At 37.2% G+C, this 20,928-nt stretch overlaps 1 protein-coding gene and 1 long non-coding RNA gene across 13 annotated transcripts in view; one reads left to right on the forward strand and one right to left on the reverse strand.

Annotated features, from left to right (window-relative positions):
- Positions 1-20,928, reverse strand: part of LOC136254613 (uncharacterized) — a 522,347-nt gene that overhangs the window by 416,102 nt on the left and 85,317 nt on the right. The window lies entirely within an intron of this gene.
- The window catches only part of LOC136254412 (N-alpha-acetyltransferase 50-like), an 854,489-nt gene continuing 849,374 nt past the window's right edge, over positions 15,814-20,928 (forward strand). For 8 of the 11 annotated variants that reach the window (XM_066047283.1, XM_066047291.1, XM_066047221.1 and 5 more), the window contains exons 1-2: positions 18,971-19,171; positions 20,077-20,188. The gene's annotated coding sequence lies outside the window, so the exon portion shown is untranslated. Of the gene's footprint in view, positions 15,924-18,839; positions 18,928-18,970; positions 19,172-20,076; positions 20,189-20,928 lie in introns of those variants that run through there. The other 3 variants (XM_066047227.1, XM_066047241.1, XM_066047277.1) reach the window with 3 other exon arrangements.

Here is a 20,928-nt window from a genome sequence, read left to right on the forward strand (position 1 = left end):
AGTACCAAGAATGCTACATTAATCTATCAGAAATGTCTTTTAAAGTACTTTAGATGGTACAAATGGAATTATTGGTAAACAAAGTGATTTGTCACCATTTGTCACCCTTAATCACTCACAGAACTCAATACATTACCATAAAAGTTAGTTTGTAATGTACAGGACAGAAAATTGGCCATATCCCAGGAATGCTTAAGATATTAAGCTGAAATTTAACCACAAGATAGATGAATACCCAGTACCTCATGTAAGCTATAAAACAGAAAATTGACCAATGTGCCAAAAAGGTAGGTTTTCCAAGATCAGGTCACATATTATGTGTTTACAACTGCATCAGGACACTGCACAATGTGGCTACATGATAGTTTGTTGGACCTGTAGCTGGAAACCCAAAGTTTACTAGTTTAACATTTGGGCAATTCAACGCTACACAGCTAGTACATTCAAGCTGACGCTTTGCAATGGATGACCCATTTTTTTTATTATTAAAATTTTTTTTGATGATACAGGCAAAGGTGTTCCCACTTGATTAGCAGTTATAGGGTATTACACTGCACATGGGCTGAGAGAGATCTGACAAACTGACCATACTGTGTACAAATAATCATACATTGACTAAGACAAGTGTCAAGATAACACATGGGCCGATACAACACGTGAACTTCCAGCTTATCATGCTAGCTGGCATGGTATGCCCATGGCTACAGAAAAATTAACAGTAAAAGCGATAATCCTTGGGTAGCATTGAGCTGGTATCCAGGATGCCTCATAAATCCCAACCTCTGTTTTTTTTGTTTTGTGTTATAAAAGACAATCAGACAATGGGCACACAATTGCAATGGATACTTTTTTAATTAAAAAAAATCGACAATACAGGCAGATACAAAATTGTTCCCACCACCTGATTAGCAATTGTTTCAGGTTTTATGCCACATGGGCTGAGAAAGGTCTCATAAATCACAAACTCTGGTCTATGGGTGTAGAAAGGTCTTCTGATTACAGATATCATATGGAAAACATATGCAATATTATGTGTTTGCAACTGCATCAGGACACTGCACAATGTGGCTACATGATAGTTTGTTGGACCTGTAGCTGGAAACCAAAAGTTTACTAGTTTAACATTTGGGCAATTCAATGCTACATAGCTAGCACATTCAAGATCATCACTTGCCATACGAACGCTCGTAGCATTAAACTAGCATTAAATATATAAATTGTACATGAAACACCTGCCTTTTTCATTATTGAATATATGAATACCTGTATACGACCTAATGATGATAATTGACCCTGTTTGTGCACATTTACATTACCATTTAGGAATCATGCCAGGAGTCACAGCTCACATGAAGGAGATGTTTGTCGCAAATCAGACTTATACAGTAGGCCCAAATTGGAATCAGTGGTCAAGACACATGTGGAATTCAAGGCTCTGTGGTACATGACAGATCGTAAATATATGTAACAATTAAATAGCTATAACTAGACATACCAGAGATTATACTATATATTATAGCTATTAGCCAGTTATTTATTTATTTAATTCTTTGCATAATGCATGTATTCAATGTGTGTTATGTATCGTTTGGTTTTGACACCAGAGTATTTTAAACTGGATGGCATTGGCTATACAGTTACAGATAGTACGCTTAACAATAATATGCGATGTGCAATGCATGTGTCTACAGTATACAAATCTCAAGTAGTAACTGGAGTATAGTAGCTATATGTTATAAGGCAGTTACCAGTACAATATGACAATGGGAGATACAGAATTTTTTTTTAAAAAAAGGATTCCACTCTGATGCTAGTGAACAGATACCAAAATATTTCAATATTTAGTGTGCTATTGACGATTACATAAAGAAATTTGCAGCTATTGGGTTGCATTCAGTGATACAGTTGACTGACTGCAGTGAATGGTGAATGCTACATATATAGAGCTAAGCAGATATACAGGGATATACGTAGATATACAAATACGTAGATATACATATAAACTCATGTACAGAGCTTTTATATTAATACCCCTCTGATTAAGGATGTCAGGGAAGGATTTATTGTATGAGCATGAAGAATTCATCAGGGAGAAGATCGAAAAAGAACGATGGACGCACAAAAGACTTAGTCTGCACTTGCAGTACAAGTTTCCTGGCAAGAGAGGGCTGACCGTGGCCTCTTTGGACAGGTATGTAGCTACTTAGCCACTGCATGTTACTATGGCGAGCACTGGTACAGGCATGATCTGAGGTACAATTAAACCAGTACATACTGGCACATAGCTATTGATGACACACCTAGCTAGGGGTAGTCTGAGTCACTATGACTCGCGTGTGGCCGCAGCAGCACACTGGATAGCAACCAGTACTGAGATAGCCATTACAAGGAATTTATTTTTATTAATCATTTTAAGTGGTAGCTAGTCTAATGAAGATCAGATGATGAAAGTCCCACTATTAAGACAGAAATAAATACAACTAGGTCAACAGGGGCATAGACACAAGACCGAGTAGCTAGCTGCTATCTTTCGTACATAGTTACAAAATGGTCAGCACAAACAACTTTGCACAGACTTCATACATGTTTTCTTTTGTTTGTAATTACCTGGGTCAATTATCAGCCATGCTGTCTCGGCCCAGTATATAGTCATAAATCATTCATATACAAACAATTTTGTCAGATTGGGAAATAAGCTAAGTATAAAATCACAACAGATATAGCTAGATCAGCTAAACATGAAAACAGCAAGGGCTGAGTGACCTCAAGCAATACAACTGGTGCATACGTACTAAGAGAGAGGGTGGGAGGGTTTTGGAATTGGGGGTCAGACTCAGAAACTACTACTAATTTACCCACAGAGCTACATTCCGTTGTTTTGAATATAACATGAAATTCTTTAATTGTTTATTTATTGTTACTGAACAGTCAGCCGCCCTACTGATGGGATGTGCTGGGTTTAAGGCTTTTCGTGGCTCTAGAAAAGGTAGCTATACCAAAATATATCATTTCAACTCATTGTACATAAATTCATGAATTAATGGTTACTTAGAAAGAAATGACCTGTACTTGTCACGGACAGCCGAAGCTTATCTGGTAGTGACCTATAGAGCTATGTGGCTTACCACATTATATACCTAAACATAATGTATTACGTGTAATGCAAAAAAATAAAAAACAAACCTGTTATTTTTATTATTATTATTATTACCACGTCACATAAACCAAGTACATGTACCAAAGGGATAACCCATGTAATTGCAGCTGGAGCAAAAGTATTAGAGTAATTCACTGACTACTCTATTACAGTATATCGATTTTTTACTGACAGGTTTGTACTTGCACTATCCCAAGAAAGTAGAAGCCAATTTCCACCATTCTTAGATTCTACTTATTGAAAACAAGACCACACCAACAGTGTAGCTAACCTTAAACTGGCCTTCCTTAATTAAACGAGTGTGGTCCATAATGGGCGTTACATAGAATGTCGTATGGTCACCTTACCAGCACGAAATGGCGTAATTATTATACGGCTGAGTTGCCGTTCAACATGGATTATATTCCTGGTTAGTGCAAAGCGCTAGGCTTTGTAGTTTCCTCAAACATTATTTAATTATTTCATTATTTATTTATGACGTAATTTTAACCGCATTTTTCTATTATCTTTAGTACTTGGTTTATAATTACAGCTTATAACACTGTAAAGTTGGTTATTTGTTCTGCAGATTTTGTCGTGAAAGAAACATACATAAAACCAGCAGGCTCACTTCAACTGAACTGGATGAAGTTGTGACTACAACTGTCAGCGAGGTCATGATCAGCGGTAACATGTGACCCTATCTGACAATACCAGTCATATAAATCAAGAATTCACATGCTGGCGTACATCTTAATGATATAGGATAATTAATGATATACAATAATTACAAGAAATTATTGTTTTATTAATCATTTTGAGTAGCACACTGTAGTTCAATCACACAAAAAAAGTCCATCAAAAACAATTTTACTGGCCATAACACTGATTTTGTCAGATAGGGTAATGTGTATGTTGGATATTTCTATCATGCCCATTTTGACATCCAGTGTCCAACCTTGGCAGAAGAAAACATTAAATAGAATCAAATAAAAATCATAACTCTTTACTATGACTAGACTAGGTACTGGGCTATTAGCTAATACACAAAGTGTAGGGTGTACAGATAACTAATACACAAAGTGTAGGGTGTACAGATAACGTGCCTATTGTATATGGACGACTAGGGCCACTGTGATGAATATATATGAATATAAAATTTTAAACAGAGCAATAATAAAATACTTGAATACATGTAGCATTTTGACATTTCAGTACCAATTGTGTGTAATACCAGGTGGGCGCCGTGTACGGACGTCGGACACTGACTGGAGTGTTGGCATCCAAAGGTATCAAAGTCGGAGAGAGGAGAGTAGGTGACTCTTTAAGGATCGTCTCACCTGAATATTCCCAAGCCAGAAGAGGATCAGTTGCTCGGCTCACAAACCCTGGCATATACAGGGCAGATTATTTTGGTCAAAAATTGCACATTGACCAGAATGAAAAAAATGTTATGTTTGGAATAACTCATGTATGTGCAGTGGACGGATTCAGCAGGAAAACTGTTGCATTTAGTACAATGCCCATTAAAAACAACTACATTGTATACGAGACAGTGTACAGGTATTATAATTATTAGACATAGCTAAATACTAATGTACATACTACCAACTCACGATATACATACACATGAAATAACATGTTCAAGTGTGAATTTATTATTATCCAGACAGACCATATGCCAGTATGGAATGTGGGATCAACTCCGTGTAGACCAGGGGAAAGAATGGTATCTTATGCTGTATATGCAGGAATATCTGACAGAACACAGAAGGAATCCTCATGCGTCACCCTATTTGCAAACTACTTCAACCCAAGTGAGGTTTCATGGTGTGATTTCAATATTACCTTAACCTTCACTGCACATGATAGTAGAATAAATAGACTTAAAAACATCCATTCAAACACCTAAGTTATGTAGCCATTATAAGATTACAATCACAGGGAAATAGTTATACGGCATCCTGGATACCAGCTCAATGCTACCCAAGGATTATCGCTTTTACTGTTAATTTTTCTGTAGCCATGGGCATACCATGCCAGCTAGCATGATAAGCTGGAAGTTCACGTGCTGTATCGGCCCATGTGTTATCTTGACACTTGTCTTAGTCAATGTATGATTATTTGTACACAGTATGGTCAGTTTGTCAGATCTCTCTCAGCCCATGTGCAGTGTAATACCCTGTAACTGCTAATCAAGTGGGAACACCTTTGCCTGTATCGTCAAAAAAATTTTAATAATAAAAAAAATGGGTCATCCATTGCAAAGGGTCATAAAAGACAATCAGACAATTGTCAATTTTTTAAATAAAAAGTATCCATTGTAATTGTGTGCCCATTGTCTGCTTGTCTTTTATAACACAAAGCAAAAAACCAGAGGTTGGGATTTATGAGGCATCCTGGATACCAGCTCAATGCTACCCAAGGATTATCGCTTTTACTGTTAATTTTTCTGTAGCCATGTGCATACCATGCCAGCTAGCATGATAAGCTGGATGCATGTGCTGTATTGGTCCACTTGAGATCTGATAACGCTTCCACTGATCTGGCAAAACAGAACTTTGTACACACCTTGTTTTAAAGGACATAAAAAATAAATTCCCTTCTTGGAGAGGTTTCACTGTATATCCTATTGCGTAACATTAATGTCCCCCAGCTGAACACAACTTATCTACACTTATTGGTTTGATAAATCCAATCATTTTATTTCTAATTTATATGTAAGTTTTTTTCATGTTTCTAGTATTTTGTCTTTGTGTCCACTATACTTTGGCTAATCATAATCCTATAATGTGTACCAAACACTTAACTTGTATACTAGACAACTGTAATACGATTCAAACATAACCCATGGTAGATATAATGCAAATAGTACCTTATTAGTTTCTTTTACATATAACTATCCTTTAGTCCAGCTAATGTAGCTTCCTTTAGCTATACTGTCTCAAGTTCCACAGTTTTCTTTCCAGGTTACAAAGAAATTTTGCCGCTATTTTTCAAAATTCTGTATCACTTGCAATTGTACTGGCTTGATTTGTTCACCGTACTTCGGATTCTAACGTAATTGGAAGTATAGCGCTGTTATGAATCATTACAAGAGGATATAAGCGCCCACCTCCTGCGCTTATATGCTTCTGGCTGTTATCACGTGGGTTATCACGTGGGTTATCACGTAATGTATTATTTTTTTACCTAGCATGCGCACGGGCATGCTATTCCCAATTGAAAAAATATATAAAATTACTAGTGGATAGCTATAAAGCCTGCATAAAGGCTGTTGTCAGATAACAACAAAGGTGATAGCAATGTCTATTGTAGTCGAAGTCTGGTTTTGGTTTCTAAAGTGGCTGCCTTCCATGGTATAAATAGAGAGGACTCGAGCTGTGAACAGAGTATCAGTCAAGTCTTCAAATCCTGTCTACGATGGCAATACGTGCGGAACACTCTGACAAGGTGACACTGGAGAGGGGAGACCAGCATGCAGATGTCGCTCTGCGTCAGATCACAGTCGAGAACCTTCGTCGCTTATTCCAGGTGCAAAACTAGCTAGCTACGTAGGTAGCAACTGCTTAGCAACTGCTTTAATAGTTATAGTTTTTTTTGTATAGAAATTTATGCCATTACAGGATTGCCTTTTTGGAGAGCTCCAAAGCGTAAGGTGTATGCTGTAAAGGAGGAAGATTTTCAGAGCCTGGCAAACACGGATAGCGACAGCGATGGTGATGAAAGGGACGTAGCCCCTCGAGCTCCAGCTAAAAGGATGAAGCTCTTTCAAAATGAGTTCAAAACAAAAATGTCAGAAATGAAAAGAGATATAAAGCAGCTTATTGAGAATACTGTCCCCAGTCCTGTAAGGGATGAGTTGAGGGGTTTACTACGATGCTGTATTTGTCAGGCTGTACCCATACAGCCACCTGTTTTCATGTCAACTTGTTGCCATTCGATTATAGGATGCCAACCATGTGTCCAGCAATTGACATCTACTCAAGGAGCAAGCTGCCCTCTGTGCAGAGATAGAGATTTCGAAGCCATCAGATTGAATGGCATGGATGGACTTATATCGGCAGCCAGAAGGTACATTCCCATCGACAACCAGAGTAGTTCATCTGAAAACTAAACTCTATATGCTGTTGTTATTTATCTGTTAGTTATCTATCATTTACCATCTATCATTGTCATTATATATATCATTATCACTGTATCATCATTTCATGCCATTATCCTATCTTGTAATCAAACATCTATATTGTCATTGTATCTATCATTATCACTGTATACCACAGTATTTATCTATTTGTCTATAGTTGTATATGTATACTTAAAGAAATAACAAAAATATTACAACTTTATCAATATCTATAATAGTTAATTCGATAGAGTGTACATCTTGATGTGAGCATAGTGTCTTTGAGTGATCCCTTGCATGTCTGATGATACAAAACTTCATTAGGGCTTATCAACCATGCAGTGTTCTCACCTAAACCTGAAAAACACCCAACTAGAATCAATCTTTGTTGTGATATTAGTAAGTAGAACCAAACGGAAATTTCGTTGCACCAAAAAGAAATAATACTGACTGATTAGTGTATGTTTAAACTTTAATAAAACGTTACATGATAAGTATACCTTTATGAGTTTAATCAAAATGTGAAATAAATCATGTGCATGAATTGTACTATACATAATAATAACTAGTCAAAAGGTTGAATGTACCTAATCGAATGGTACTACCGAGTCACTTAAATTTGTCAAGGCAGCGCATGTGGTGATGACATCATCAATGGTGCAGGAGTCTGAACTCTTGAGTAAAGATATTGGAAGTTGATATTTTTGTATCTCTGCTTTGACAACCCTATTACTTGTTCTACATGAATGCACACATGTGATATTTAACGAGACCAGTCTATTTCACATCTGCTAAGATATTTCTTCCCTCTTGTAAACGGTGGTGTTTTTACCTCAGCACAACGAAACCCAACACTATCTTGGATAGCAAATCCCCTGTCTGCAAGAACAAGATCTCCTGGCATCAAATCATCCAGTGTGCCACAATGTTCAGTAATGTATTTATCCAACACTCTTCCTCCCCATGCTTTTGAAACATATGTGGCATCTACAGCAGATGCTAACTTACGACCGATACTATAAGCTCAACATACAAGATTAGAGAGTAAATTTGTCAATAATAGTGGACAATAATACATATTTTGTTAAAATTACAGTAAGCATGGTTTTACATGACAATTCTTATTGAACTGTACTTAAAGTGTTGTATCTGTATCCCTTTCCATTGTGATGGTCCTTAACACATTGTTTGACTAGTGTGCTACATGCTCTCAGTGGAAAAAAAATAGCAGAGTCTAACTTGCCCCAGCTTTGTGCTTGTATTGGCTGAACAAACTCTCGACTGCTGACCCTGAGAGATGCAAGGGTGACATAGGATATGTCTCTCTGAACTACTGGCACAGAGCGCCGAAGCTGTAGACATCAATCCGGAGGAGATCTCATGCTAAATAAATAAAATTGTTAATAATTTAAATAGGTTAAACATTAATTTTTTAATTTACAATACCATCCAAAGAGCATACAACATAACACAAAAATGTCTCTGCAGAAGCTTCATAATACCAGATCAAAGAATGACATATGGAAGTTTGAAATTCTTATATAACTCTGACACAATTGCATAAGTTCTATTACAAACATTCTTAAAAGAAACAATACTGTTATGCTGTGGTATATGAAAATCGCTGCATGGCTCTACCACACATAGTTCTATTTCATAAAGAGAGCTCAGATTCATAGCTGATTTGGATCCAGCTATTTGCATGTTTGAAATTTTGCTTTCGTCAACTATGTTATGTTACTTAACTACATAACGGAATAATCAACAACTATAAGTTTTTATAGGATAAATTTCCTTCATTGTCTGAACAGTTCTGACAAAAAAATTGAGGCTTTTCAACAATGGCACCATGATATACCAGAACACGCAAGTATTAATAGTGTGTCAGCAATTAGGACACGCTTATATTTTTGGTCCTTTTCACTTCAAACAATTTTAAGCTTTGTTGTATTGTATTGTATTGTATTAATGCTTTACAGTGACCAGCACTGAAGGTCTACAGCAACATGTGCTGCAGCCTTAGGATTACCGAACCTACAAGGACTTAGACTTAGTGACTTAACTTACTGACTGAAAAGGTGTTGGCCACATATGATCTCAGTTTGGAAATAATAGCATTAGTCATCTTGGAGGATTTAGCAAAATCGTACTTTTTAAGTATGTATTTTTAAAATTTATATCTCTGGTCAGTAATCATGCTTCAACACAAAAAGTGACGTGTGTCATGAAGAAACACCATTGTATAAACTGACCAAATTTAATGCGATTTGATGCACTGCTTCTGCCACACACAATGCACCTTTTTGTGCTTGATAATAAACCTTTTGTGTTTAATAATAAGCCACACCCCCAATAAATTTTATGACTGTGGGCATCATTACCATGACATAAGCAAACATAATTTTAATAATTTAAAATAAATAGCTTAACATGTAAGCATGTATGCAATGAAACGACTGAGCACAGAAAACAGCTTAGAACTTGACCAAGGCTACACCCCCAGGCAATTATTCGGTGATAAATGGACATCATATTGGTGTAATGGTATAGGTAGTCTACTTACAAACAGTTTCAGGTATGTAGAACAATGTAGAACATTTCAGGTATGTAGAACATTTAATAGTCTTCAGAAATGTTCTACATTTCAGGTATGTAGAACATTTAATAGTCTTACATATACATGTACATATAGTATGCATAATTCAGAGGTATGCGATCGGTTTTTTGCTAATGCAAGATTACAGGGTGTATATAGACTGGGCCTGTGAAAATAGAGCATGTGGGCACTCAAACTTGTCTACTATTTTTCACATTTTAATGACTCATAACGTTTTATGTCATTGTGCTATAGCCACACAATTTTCAACATTTATTACACAAGTTATTGGCTGTCTCATACATGTTACAGAATGAAGATGTTTTATTTTAGTATTGAGATATAACCTGTTATGTGATGGCATGTAGTTTGTGCTCACATGCCTATTTTATGTAGGTCTGGTGACATGTTTAGTTCCAGGATACTTGCTATGTTTTGTTATGTAATTTTCACCAAAACAAAGAGCACTACTTTAGCAGTTCACTGTCAGTTGCTGCAACATGAAATGACAATAACAGGAATTTCAACCATTAATATAGCATACAGGATAGCTCTACATGTTGTTGTCAGAGACATGTTTGCAAGTAGATATATATGTGTGATAAAACAAGTTTACAGCAAAGTTGACTTACCCAGCATATAGGCAGAGTGATACTTTACACACACAGTGTATTTTTAAATGTTTATTTTGGTAAGTCATAATGTCAGATCATTTTTAATTTGGTCAGTCATTGTGGCTCTTGGAACGGAAAATCATGGATAACAGGATGTAATTTTGAGCTCTGTGTAACATCTGTGCACATACTGCATACTGTTTTTCACTTAATAAAATTAGTAATATGCATGGCGGGTGGCTTAGCACCCAATCCCCCCCTGGATCAGCCACTGTAGGCATGCACCTGGATTTGGAAATTGTTTAGGAAATATTACACAATGTATACAGTAATTTGTATGGCTGTTTACCTGATAATTACAAGCTGAAATTATACTGTAATATTCATGTGACCACCCACCTAGTTTTATTTCTGGATTAGTGCCTACAGAGAGATGAAACATCATTATTGAATAATGATACACATAAGAAGCTAGTCCTCAGTTGAGGAACGTAATATTGATCCAGGTATGAATTAACTAGCAGTTGGCAGGAAATAATTAGTAGCACATATGAGAAGCAAGCTAGCTAGTAGATATATACCTTTCTCTTAGTAACAGCTATCAGCATGTAACTTACATTCACACATGTTCAACAAATAAGTCAGATAACCAGCTACTGACAATTAATTATCATAACTAAGATTCTTAGCACATATAGTTATAGACTAGCTATAATAATGTGTACAATTTAATGTTGTCAACCAGACAGTGACATAGGGGAGGTGGACCAGTCTAAAGAGTGGGGTTTACATGGCATGGGAAATGAAACGGTGGTAGCTATTTAGACATACATCATTACATCAAAATGAATACACCACTCTGTGGGGCAGACCAGAGGTTTGAAAACAGAGAGTTCCCCAATGTAGTAGGTATGTATCGGTGGAACCCCAGAAGCTTTAGGCATTTTATAAGTAAAATACTGATTTTTTTTACAGCAAATTATGTTCTCTGAGTGGTGTCCATTAAACATCTACAGCACCATATCATGGACACACTTAGCTGTCTAGATATCTTTTTGGCAAATGGAAAGCACCTCGGTACCAGTGGAAGATTCTCTGTAATTGTTTGTGATGACTGTTCTATTAGAGTATTTGACTGATTTAGATCTCAATCTTGTACAAAATGTGTTACAAGACCAGTCTGATAGCCTTTGGTTGGTCAGAGAAGCTTTAAGCAGATTCCTTAAAGACACATTAAAATATGAATACTTGAAAAGGCCATTAGCCAGGTTTTTTTCAGACCTAGGCCTGGTCACATATTGTATATTTGTTTGGTTTGAGGAATGGGGACAAGTAGTTAGTAGGTGCATTCCTATTGTGATCCACTCCCTCCATCTTGATACCACCACTAAGTTGGTTTGGTTGAACATCAAATTGAATATTAATTTTATGCTTTATAGTATGTGAATGGATTGTAGGGAGGGAACATTTCAATCAGTGAATGCTCTATTAGAGTATTTCACTACAAAGTGACTGTTCTATTACACAGTATTGATCTAAGGATACGTACAGTATCTCTATTACAATATGCAGTTTCCATTGACTGCTCTATTAGCTATAGGGAATAGTGTTGATCTATTTTCATGGAACTAAGCTGAAATATCTACCTAATAATTATGCTAGTATTATGTTGGCATGCAGTAGCACTCCAGCCTATTATGCTTTTTATCATGCTGACACAGGCCTATAGGAGGGCCATATAAACTCTGAGTATGAGATAGTACAGTTTACCACTGTTTGCACTGCGTTGTTGCAACAGTTAAAATATGAAAGAGGGATACTTGTGTTCAAGTAGCACTATTGAAGTGCTCTATTTTCACCACAGGGCATAAGCCAAATATGTTACCTGTTGGCTATTGCTTATAGTGGAACATCTCACAACTGAGCAAATTATCAAGATGTATAGGCGACTTTGTAACATGTATAGGTGTCCACATTCCCACATTAACAAATTCCACAATATAAGTTGACAATGATTTTACTAATTGTATAAAATTATCGCCATGGTTGAGATGTGCCAAGTTTTCTTTTGCCAAACATTCTAGTACATACGTAGTACACATACAGTATCACTGAACATGTCAGACAAATCCTCACATCTCAGTGAAAAACTAACCTTTTTGAAACAATAATACTACAGTAAAGAGACTACAAGAACCTACAGATTAGAGTACATGTACAGAAGCACACAAAGTAAGTTCCATCATTGCAGGGGCAGATTTAGGATTTACAAAAGGTGGTGGAGGGGGGCTAACTCAAGGTAGTAATCTCTCATGCAAAGCATGCTGGAACTAGGGGGGTCGGGGGCATCTTCCCAGGAAATGTTTGAAAAGGAGATGCTAAAATACTGCAATTTGGAGACATTTCCACATACAAATTTGCATACAAATATTTTGTATACTGCCCTTTAGATTAAGCATAGCTCTGCAGCACTTGTAAACCAAAAGGTTTGGGTAGGTTCAGACTCCCAACACCTTCTCACAATTGCACAACAACAGGTGCATGTTAGAATAATAATGTAATTAAAATTTGAATGATACGAGATTGAATCTGATAACATTTCAGTGGCATATATTGCCATATGTAATGACTGCACCAGTAGATGAATCAGTTATTAATAAAGTCCTTTAAATAGACCAATGCACTTTATTGTATGTAAAGACACATGCAGACAGATAGGGATAAATTCCATAGCAGAACCAACTATTATGTATCTACTGAATGTTCTATTAGAGTAGTTAGGTGACAGCTCTATTAGAGTATCTCGATCTGGTGTACCTCCAACGCTGATCCCAGTGACCCAAGCCCTTGTTGGATAAGCTTAATGCCTTGAAAAGATGGTTAGTGTCTGTGATCATTATAACTATGCTAAGACAAAAATGTTCATTATAATCTTCAGCATATTGTCCCCATAGCCCCTCCCCTATATCCGCCCCGGCAATCATACCAAGTCTGCTTCTCCACTTTGTGCAGCCCCATACAAGCACAGACTAGTATGCAGACTTAACAGAAACAAACCAGAAACAGGACAACACAAACTGTGCACTTGAATTGAAGCACGTTAAACACAATGCTATAATATAATAGGTAGAATAATTGTGGCATATACTGTACACACTTTAAATCCTTGTTGGTATATAGTGAAAACATTTGGCACTAATAGAACACTCAATACTCTTATAGGAGTCATGATGCTATATAGCTAGGGTTCTATAAGACCACTTTTTGGATAAAAGCATGAAACTTACCAAATAGTTTGTATGCCGGCATCATAAAGGTTACTTTTTGATAGGGAGCCACCTCAGATTTCATCTTTACTTCCAATTAATGCTTCAAAATGGTCAGTTTTTCATCTATCTCACCTAAATGTACATGGTTTAAAATCCACAATCTCAGTTTCAAATTAATGCTTTTGCTCTGAAAAGCACATGACTACCATATAAAGAAAGTCCATAGCGTATACTATTTCAAAGTTGTAACCATTTATAAGAGCAAAATGTATCCCTATTTTCTCCTACCCACTCACATCATGTAATATAATACTTATAATACATAGCACATATTATGTATTTCCAACATAATTGTGAGATGCTGAGTTAGATATTTGATATTATTATAATTATAAGGTGGAACCTGTCTTATAGTGGCCACCTGTGTTAAGAAATCATGTCTCTATAAAAGTTAACTTCAAGAGATATACAGTAGTATGTACATTGTACAGTAAACCAAGAGTTGATAATAGAAAGGACCCTTCCCACTATTAGTAATTCTTAGTAAAACAAACTGTATGCTTGTCTAAATAAATGGCTAAAATATTGCTAATACCTATGGGATACAATATAACCAGTATATTTCACCCTTCTCCAATGTTGTAACAATGCCCCATTCTATGTGCTCTCTTAATTGCTGTATATACAGTATATCAAGGATTATGTTGGTGTGTCATGATTGGTAGTACAAGGAAACAGTTTTTACTAGCTGACCTGATGATCAATATGTGCAAATAATAAGGCTGTTTGGCTATTGGTATTTATACTATAGAACTAAACTGCAATTCTTTTACTAGCTTTTTGCAACTCTATTGACATTACACAGTAAACATTACAACAACAGGCACTGATCCAGAAATAAATCAAGGGGTTGGCTGACTAGCTTATAATATTATAGGTTTGAGATTGAGTCTTTTATATTTTAGGGGACAGATTTAGGATTTATAATAGTGGACCAATTCAAGGCACTAGGAGAAGTGTGCAATGATGTGGTGCAGGTGTGCAAAGCAAAGTACACCAGTCCGGAATACTTTCATTTAAGGCTGACATTTTTAAAACACATGCCAAAATATGGCAATTTGGTGAATTCACACACAAAAATTAATTAATGCTTAGCTACAACATGCATGGTTGTTAAATGAATACTAATCTACACCTGAATTTACATTACATCTTCCTGAGATGTAATCTGGAAGTTATAAAAATGTATTACTGCTGTGCTGGCCACCCGAGTCAGTTTACTGTAACTAGAGAAGTACAGTGTAGTATAGCAATTAGCAAATTGTTGGCAGTGATGCTGTGATGTCCTGAGTTAACAACTCCAGCCGAAAATGAACGGTGAGCACTGGGGCAGAAAGGATTTTTCTTGTCTTAGTCAAATTCTGTGCCACTTTGAAAGATAACAAGCTTGGTAGCTACACTCGGAGTTTTAGTAGCTAATTCAAGGGTTTAGCCGGTCTGCAACTAGCTAAATATTGTTCAAATGCCGCATTAGCTAGCTACAAGTGTTTTATAATATAAAATTGGCTGTGATGGTGTCCGAGTATAAAGTATCCTTAAATATTCATGATGGGTGCCCTGCTCTGAGTATAGTCACATGATGGGTACACCTTAGTATCTGTATTTATTTATTTATTTATTTATTATTGATTCTGTGCAGGCCTCCATTAGGGAGTAGCTATAAAGCACAGATACACACAAGAACACATATATAGCTAAGCACAAAGCATACAACATTTTAGTCTATAGCTGGGTTAATACAAAAATAGTCTACAATCCCTTAAAGTCATCTATATTACTTGCTTCAATTGCAGTAGCTGGGAGCTGTAGCATGGTATGTCAGTGACAAACTACTCTATTAGTAGCTATACACACAGCTGTAGGTATATCTCACTTTCGCCTCTTTGTCAACTGGTTGAGACACGGCAACACGTCAATCTGCTTTGTAAACACGACAACCACCAAGGTAGTTAAGATAGCTGCACCCTCGAGCTGCGCCATCTCCACCGGGCGTGTACTTTTAAGTGCGCTAATAATTAGGGGAAGGCGCGCAAGACAAACAAGACAATACTTCCAAGGCGCTTACTTTGTTGCTCTTTGCTTGATAACGTCCACCAATCCCCCTAGACCGTATGTTAATAAAGTTAGTATACTATTCGTGTGTATGTATGCATGGAATATGTTAGCCGTTAGTGTTTTTCCGAGTGTATTTCATTGTGACGATTCTTGTAAACGCGCACCGGGTCATATTTATTGTTTTGTATTTGCAGGCAGAATGTACATGTGTAGAGTCAACATATTATAGGTAATATATCACAAATGATACAAAGTTGTGGTAGCTCCATATCTTGTTGTTGTGTGACTTGTACTGTGTGTTTGTTCTGCTTACCAAATTGATGAGCTGCAAATTATCTGAGATAGAAAATTTCGTACATTTCGTAGATCACCCTTCAGCTATGAAACTTCCTTTAGCCAGTAATGCACAAATGATTAGTAATGATAACTGCCTAGCTACGGAAGTTTCAATGAATAAGAGGTTTTAGATGAGTGATGACAATGGCTCACTATGTTACTTAACATGCTGTCTTCACTGGCCCAATATCAAAACCTTTATTATGGCTAGTTGTATGGTGTGGCCCATACAGGGGAAGTTTAGAAGGCCCAACCCATTGTTAAGGGATTTCTCACCAATGTTGACTGTTGTGTGAGTGACTATAATGCAAGTAATTTCATGACAGGTGAGACCAAAGTGAGCTTGTGAGCTGTAGTACAGGGGTCAGTGGTAATACACAGAAACTGAGCTACCATATAGGCTATACCACCTTCATTAATTCTAAAACCCTCCTTGTTCTCTATTGCCAATAATGGCGTCATGTCTATAGCAATACAGTTACCAATAGCACTATTTAACGTGCTGTTACTGCTTAAAGGGTTAACGTAGTTGCTCAACAATAACTTCAGTTGTTGGCTATTCAGAGTATTTTTTTTTCTATTCTTATCCTCCATCGCTGCTTGTGACAGTAGGAGGTTATGCTTGACAGGGTGTTGTTGCTCTAAATATGTGTTCATAAATTGGTTGTATTGTCAGTGTAAACTGTTTCAGTGTGGCATGGTTGACAAACAGCTTCTTTTTGATTGATGCAGTAACTTCATTGCGTGTGAGTCCTGTAAAACTTGAAATACTGTATACTGGGCTCTTTCCATTCCAGTCTTGTTGTTGCTGTGTGTGTGTGTGTGTGTGTGGGGGGGGGGGGGGAGCGTGTGCATTTGCATTGGGGTTTAATTATGTAAGGTGATAGATGAAAATAGCATCCAGCAATACCGCCTGCATACGCACACACACGCACACGCACACACACACACACACACACACACACACACACACACACACACACACACTAGGGTTCAATATTATCGTCTGTATGCAATATTATGATGTGCAATACTGAGTACCGTAGCTTTTTTGAAAATACTGGAATACCATTTATGCAATATTAATGCATTTTCTGAATAATTGCTAAGAGAGAAATTGTGTTATTAGTGCTTTGCAGTGACTACAGGACTGACACAAACATTAGAGAGCTGTACCTAGAAATACTGAAGGTCTGACAGCAACTTGTGCTACCATTACATATCAGAGTTGAATACTGTAGGCCCACAATAATGTCTTATTTATGACACATAGTACCTTATAGTGGACATGGAAATACTCGCAATTGTCGCAAGATCACCTCAGTGTAATAATTGCAAGTAGAAAATACCAATATCGCCCAACCCTAATGCACACAAACTCATGCACGCATGCACACACAGAGCTAAAAATATATGGTCATGCTTACTGAGTCCTTGTGCATATCTTTTGTATTAATAAACCATATCTTACAGATCGCCAACTCTAAGGTTCTCTTTGCCAACAGTTCCTTATACAACAGAAGTCTTATAACAGAGGATTCCACTGTGTGCGTGAACGGATCATGTTGAGAACCATGTTTGTGTTATTTTACTTACTTTCAATTGAAGTTGTAGCAGCACTCTTCCTTCTTAGAAGCTTAATCTCGTGTATAGAGTCTTAGTGAGTGTTTCATAGAGTGGTGCCATATTGTCTACCCATAATCTCTCATGCTGACCAGAACTTCCTTGTTTTGCTTCTTTTGTATTAGGTCAATAATAGTGTGTGCAGTAAATTCACCTCCTCTAGTTGTCATCTTCTGTAGTACCTGCTTTGTGATCATGAGGGTCATTTGTAACTGTAATGTGTTGAGGAGCTTGTTGCCAAGTGGACACAGAGGTAATGGTGAAGAAGATCTCTGTATATCATGACCTTTAGATGTCGCTTTGATCTTACCTGTCATTGAATTGATGGTAATTGGCAGCTACTGTTTGTGTATTACCAGTCACTCACACAACAGTCAACATAACACCCAGTCTCAACCATATAGACTGATAAAAGGGAAAAAAGCTCAAAACGTATTGTTGTTGAGTAACTAAACCAGTAATGGCAGTGAACAGCATGATAAACTGTTTGTATTGCTGTAGACATGTAGCCATTATTGGAAGTAGAGAAACGTAGGTTTTGGAATTAATGAAGTTCTTGATTTCAGGTACCATGTAGAGGTTACTTTACTACAACAGTTATACCATTGTTGTTGTACAGTCATGTACATAGAATATGGTAGCTCAGTTTCTGTGTATTATCATTAACCTCTGGACTACAGCTCACAGTAATAGAGCTCCCTAAGTTGCCTCTTGTGACAATAAGTGGAATCTTTCCACTCTTGTTCTTGACTAACATGACTAACATTGGATGCCATTTTCTTCATTCAGCTTTCGTAAATACTTCTACGCATGCTCAACCTATGCATCGATTATTGGCAATATTGTCCCATTTCTACTAAACACTTACCTGGTTTCAACTAATCATGTGTGCATACTTCTGATTATACAGAGAAGTAAATAATGGTGGTGACTGAACAAAGAAATATGATGATTGAAATAAAATATACTGTACATGTGTTTATGTGTAGTATTACAAAAATTTACTCCTACATTCTGTTTGTAGTGACACTGTTGTGGGTGGAGTCTGTTGCTGAGTGGAGACAGAGACATGACCTTTGAATGTCTAGCAGCCTCCTGGAGACTGTGAATTGGTATGTGTTTGTGTGTGTGTGTGTTGTGTATGTATGTGTGTGTTGTGTGTGTTTGTGTGTGTGTGTGTGTGTTTTTGAAAGGTTACAGGACCAATAACTGGTTATGCCAAATTGGTGTTGTTGTTTCCTTGAGCAAAAAACTTTACTCACATTGCTCCAGTCATGTTAATCACTCCAGTAAATTGTGAAGGAAGACACGAATTGATGTCTCTAATACACTACTAGATTTGCCTCTTCATGGAGAGTAAGAATATCATTGTTTTGTTTCTCTATCACAAAGTAAATGTGTGTTTGTTTATGTTGAAGTAAAACAGGACTTTATCGTTGCTGTTTCTTGCTTAAAGGTATGATTCTATGTAGGCCAAAAACTACACCTTGATGAATACCCCAGTTCATGGTGAATAGTATGACACAAGTCCCAACTCTGTAGCCCGTTACACTCAAGACTTATGATTGATTAAACAAGCACCTGTAGTTGTTTTTCCATATATAGTCACTCTACATGTACAAATCGATTGTTTTGAATTTCTTGTTGTCCATTGCTATAACTCTGAAAACTCTAGACTGAAATTTAAAAGCCCATAGGTTTTTCCCTCTATACAACAAAAAAGTTATAAAATGAAGTTTGAGGAAAATGCAGACAAGTCAGGTTTTCACTCAGTGGGTCATACAATGCATTTTCATAATTTGTCATCACTAGTGAAATTTTGGCTGATTCTATGATGTTGCATTGCAGCACACAGTGATTGGCATTGGTTTATTTGTGGTCACTCCCTTGGGTGTTTATTCTCCTAATAATAATTATTAGTAAAATAAAATAAAATAGTTCACCATATATACACACACCTGTACATATAGTACAATAGTTTGCTGAGGCTTCTTTTGTTATGATAATGGCAAATATGGTTATGGTCAGGCATTCTCTAATTTCTCTGGAATGCGTAAGATGTCTGGAATGTGTCAGATGTGTGTGTACGCACGTGTGTGTGAGTGTGTGCGTGTGAGAGAGAGAGAGAGAGAGTGTGTGTGTGTGTGTGTGTGTGTGGGTGCGTGCGTGCGTGCGTGTGTGTGCGTGCGTGCATAAGCCAACAGCCTGATAATTAAGATTTGATACCCAGTTATGCCAAATTGGTGTTATTTTTTTCTTAGAGCGACATTACTCCAGTCTACTCAGCTGTTTAATGGAGACCTGGTGGCCTGGTGTCAACTAGGGAAGCAGCCCACTTAGCTGTGACATCAATGAGTACCTTGTATTAACTGGGTAAGTAAATGTCAACTGTTCATTTCTCACATAGTGGGTGAAGGTCCAGGTGGGACTTCAGGTGCCCACAGTTTCACCTGTGAGACATGTCAAAGCCTCCTAGTCCTTCCCCAGGAGGATTTGGCTGTGCTGACTCCTAGCACCTGAATAGTACACAGGTGTCCCAGTGTTGGTTCACTGGGTAGATGTGACCACATCAGCCGTAACCAAGGTCTTTGCTTTTTTGGTGTGTGACTGTGTATATATACGTAGTGTTCTTACTTTATACTATCCATCTCCTCTTCTCCATCCCATCATTTCTGGACTGTGATGATAGTATGTATCATGTAACAGTACGGTAGTACTGTATATTAGGGATCATGGAGGTTTGGGTTATTCTGGCCAAAAATCTCAAGCTTCACAATACCATCCTGGTGCCTTTGTTTAGGTATAACCAAGCCCTAAAGTGCCTTCAGTACGACCCTAAATGCTTGTCACAATTTCTTTTACAAAATGTATTCAATGGAATTTTATCTACTGACTGACTAACTGCCTGCCTGCCTAATACCTTCAGACAAGCGTAACTTGATAACAGCTAAGGCTTCAGGCTTGATGTTTTCACTGTTTGATGTTGCTTCGTCCCTAGATGTGCCTTTTGGCATACCGCAGTACATAAAATGCACACATCATGGACTTACCTTTGTCCTCCTTTGTGTCCCATTTATTTTGCTGACGGTCCAAGATGTTGATTCACGGTAATG

Source organism: Dysidea avara, chromosome 1 (assembly GCF_963678975.1).
Source record: "Dysidea avara chromosome 1, odDysAvar1.4, whole genome shotgun sequence".
Classification (NCBI taxonomy): Eukaryota; Metazoa; Porifera; class Demospongiae; order Dictyoceratida; family Dysideidae; genus Dysidea; species Dysidea avara.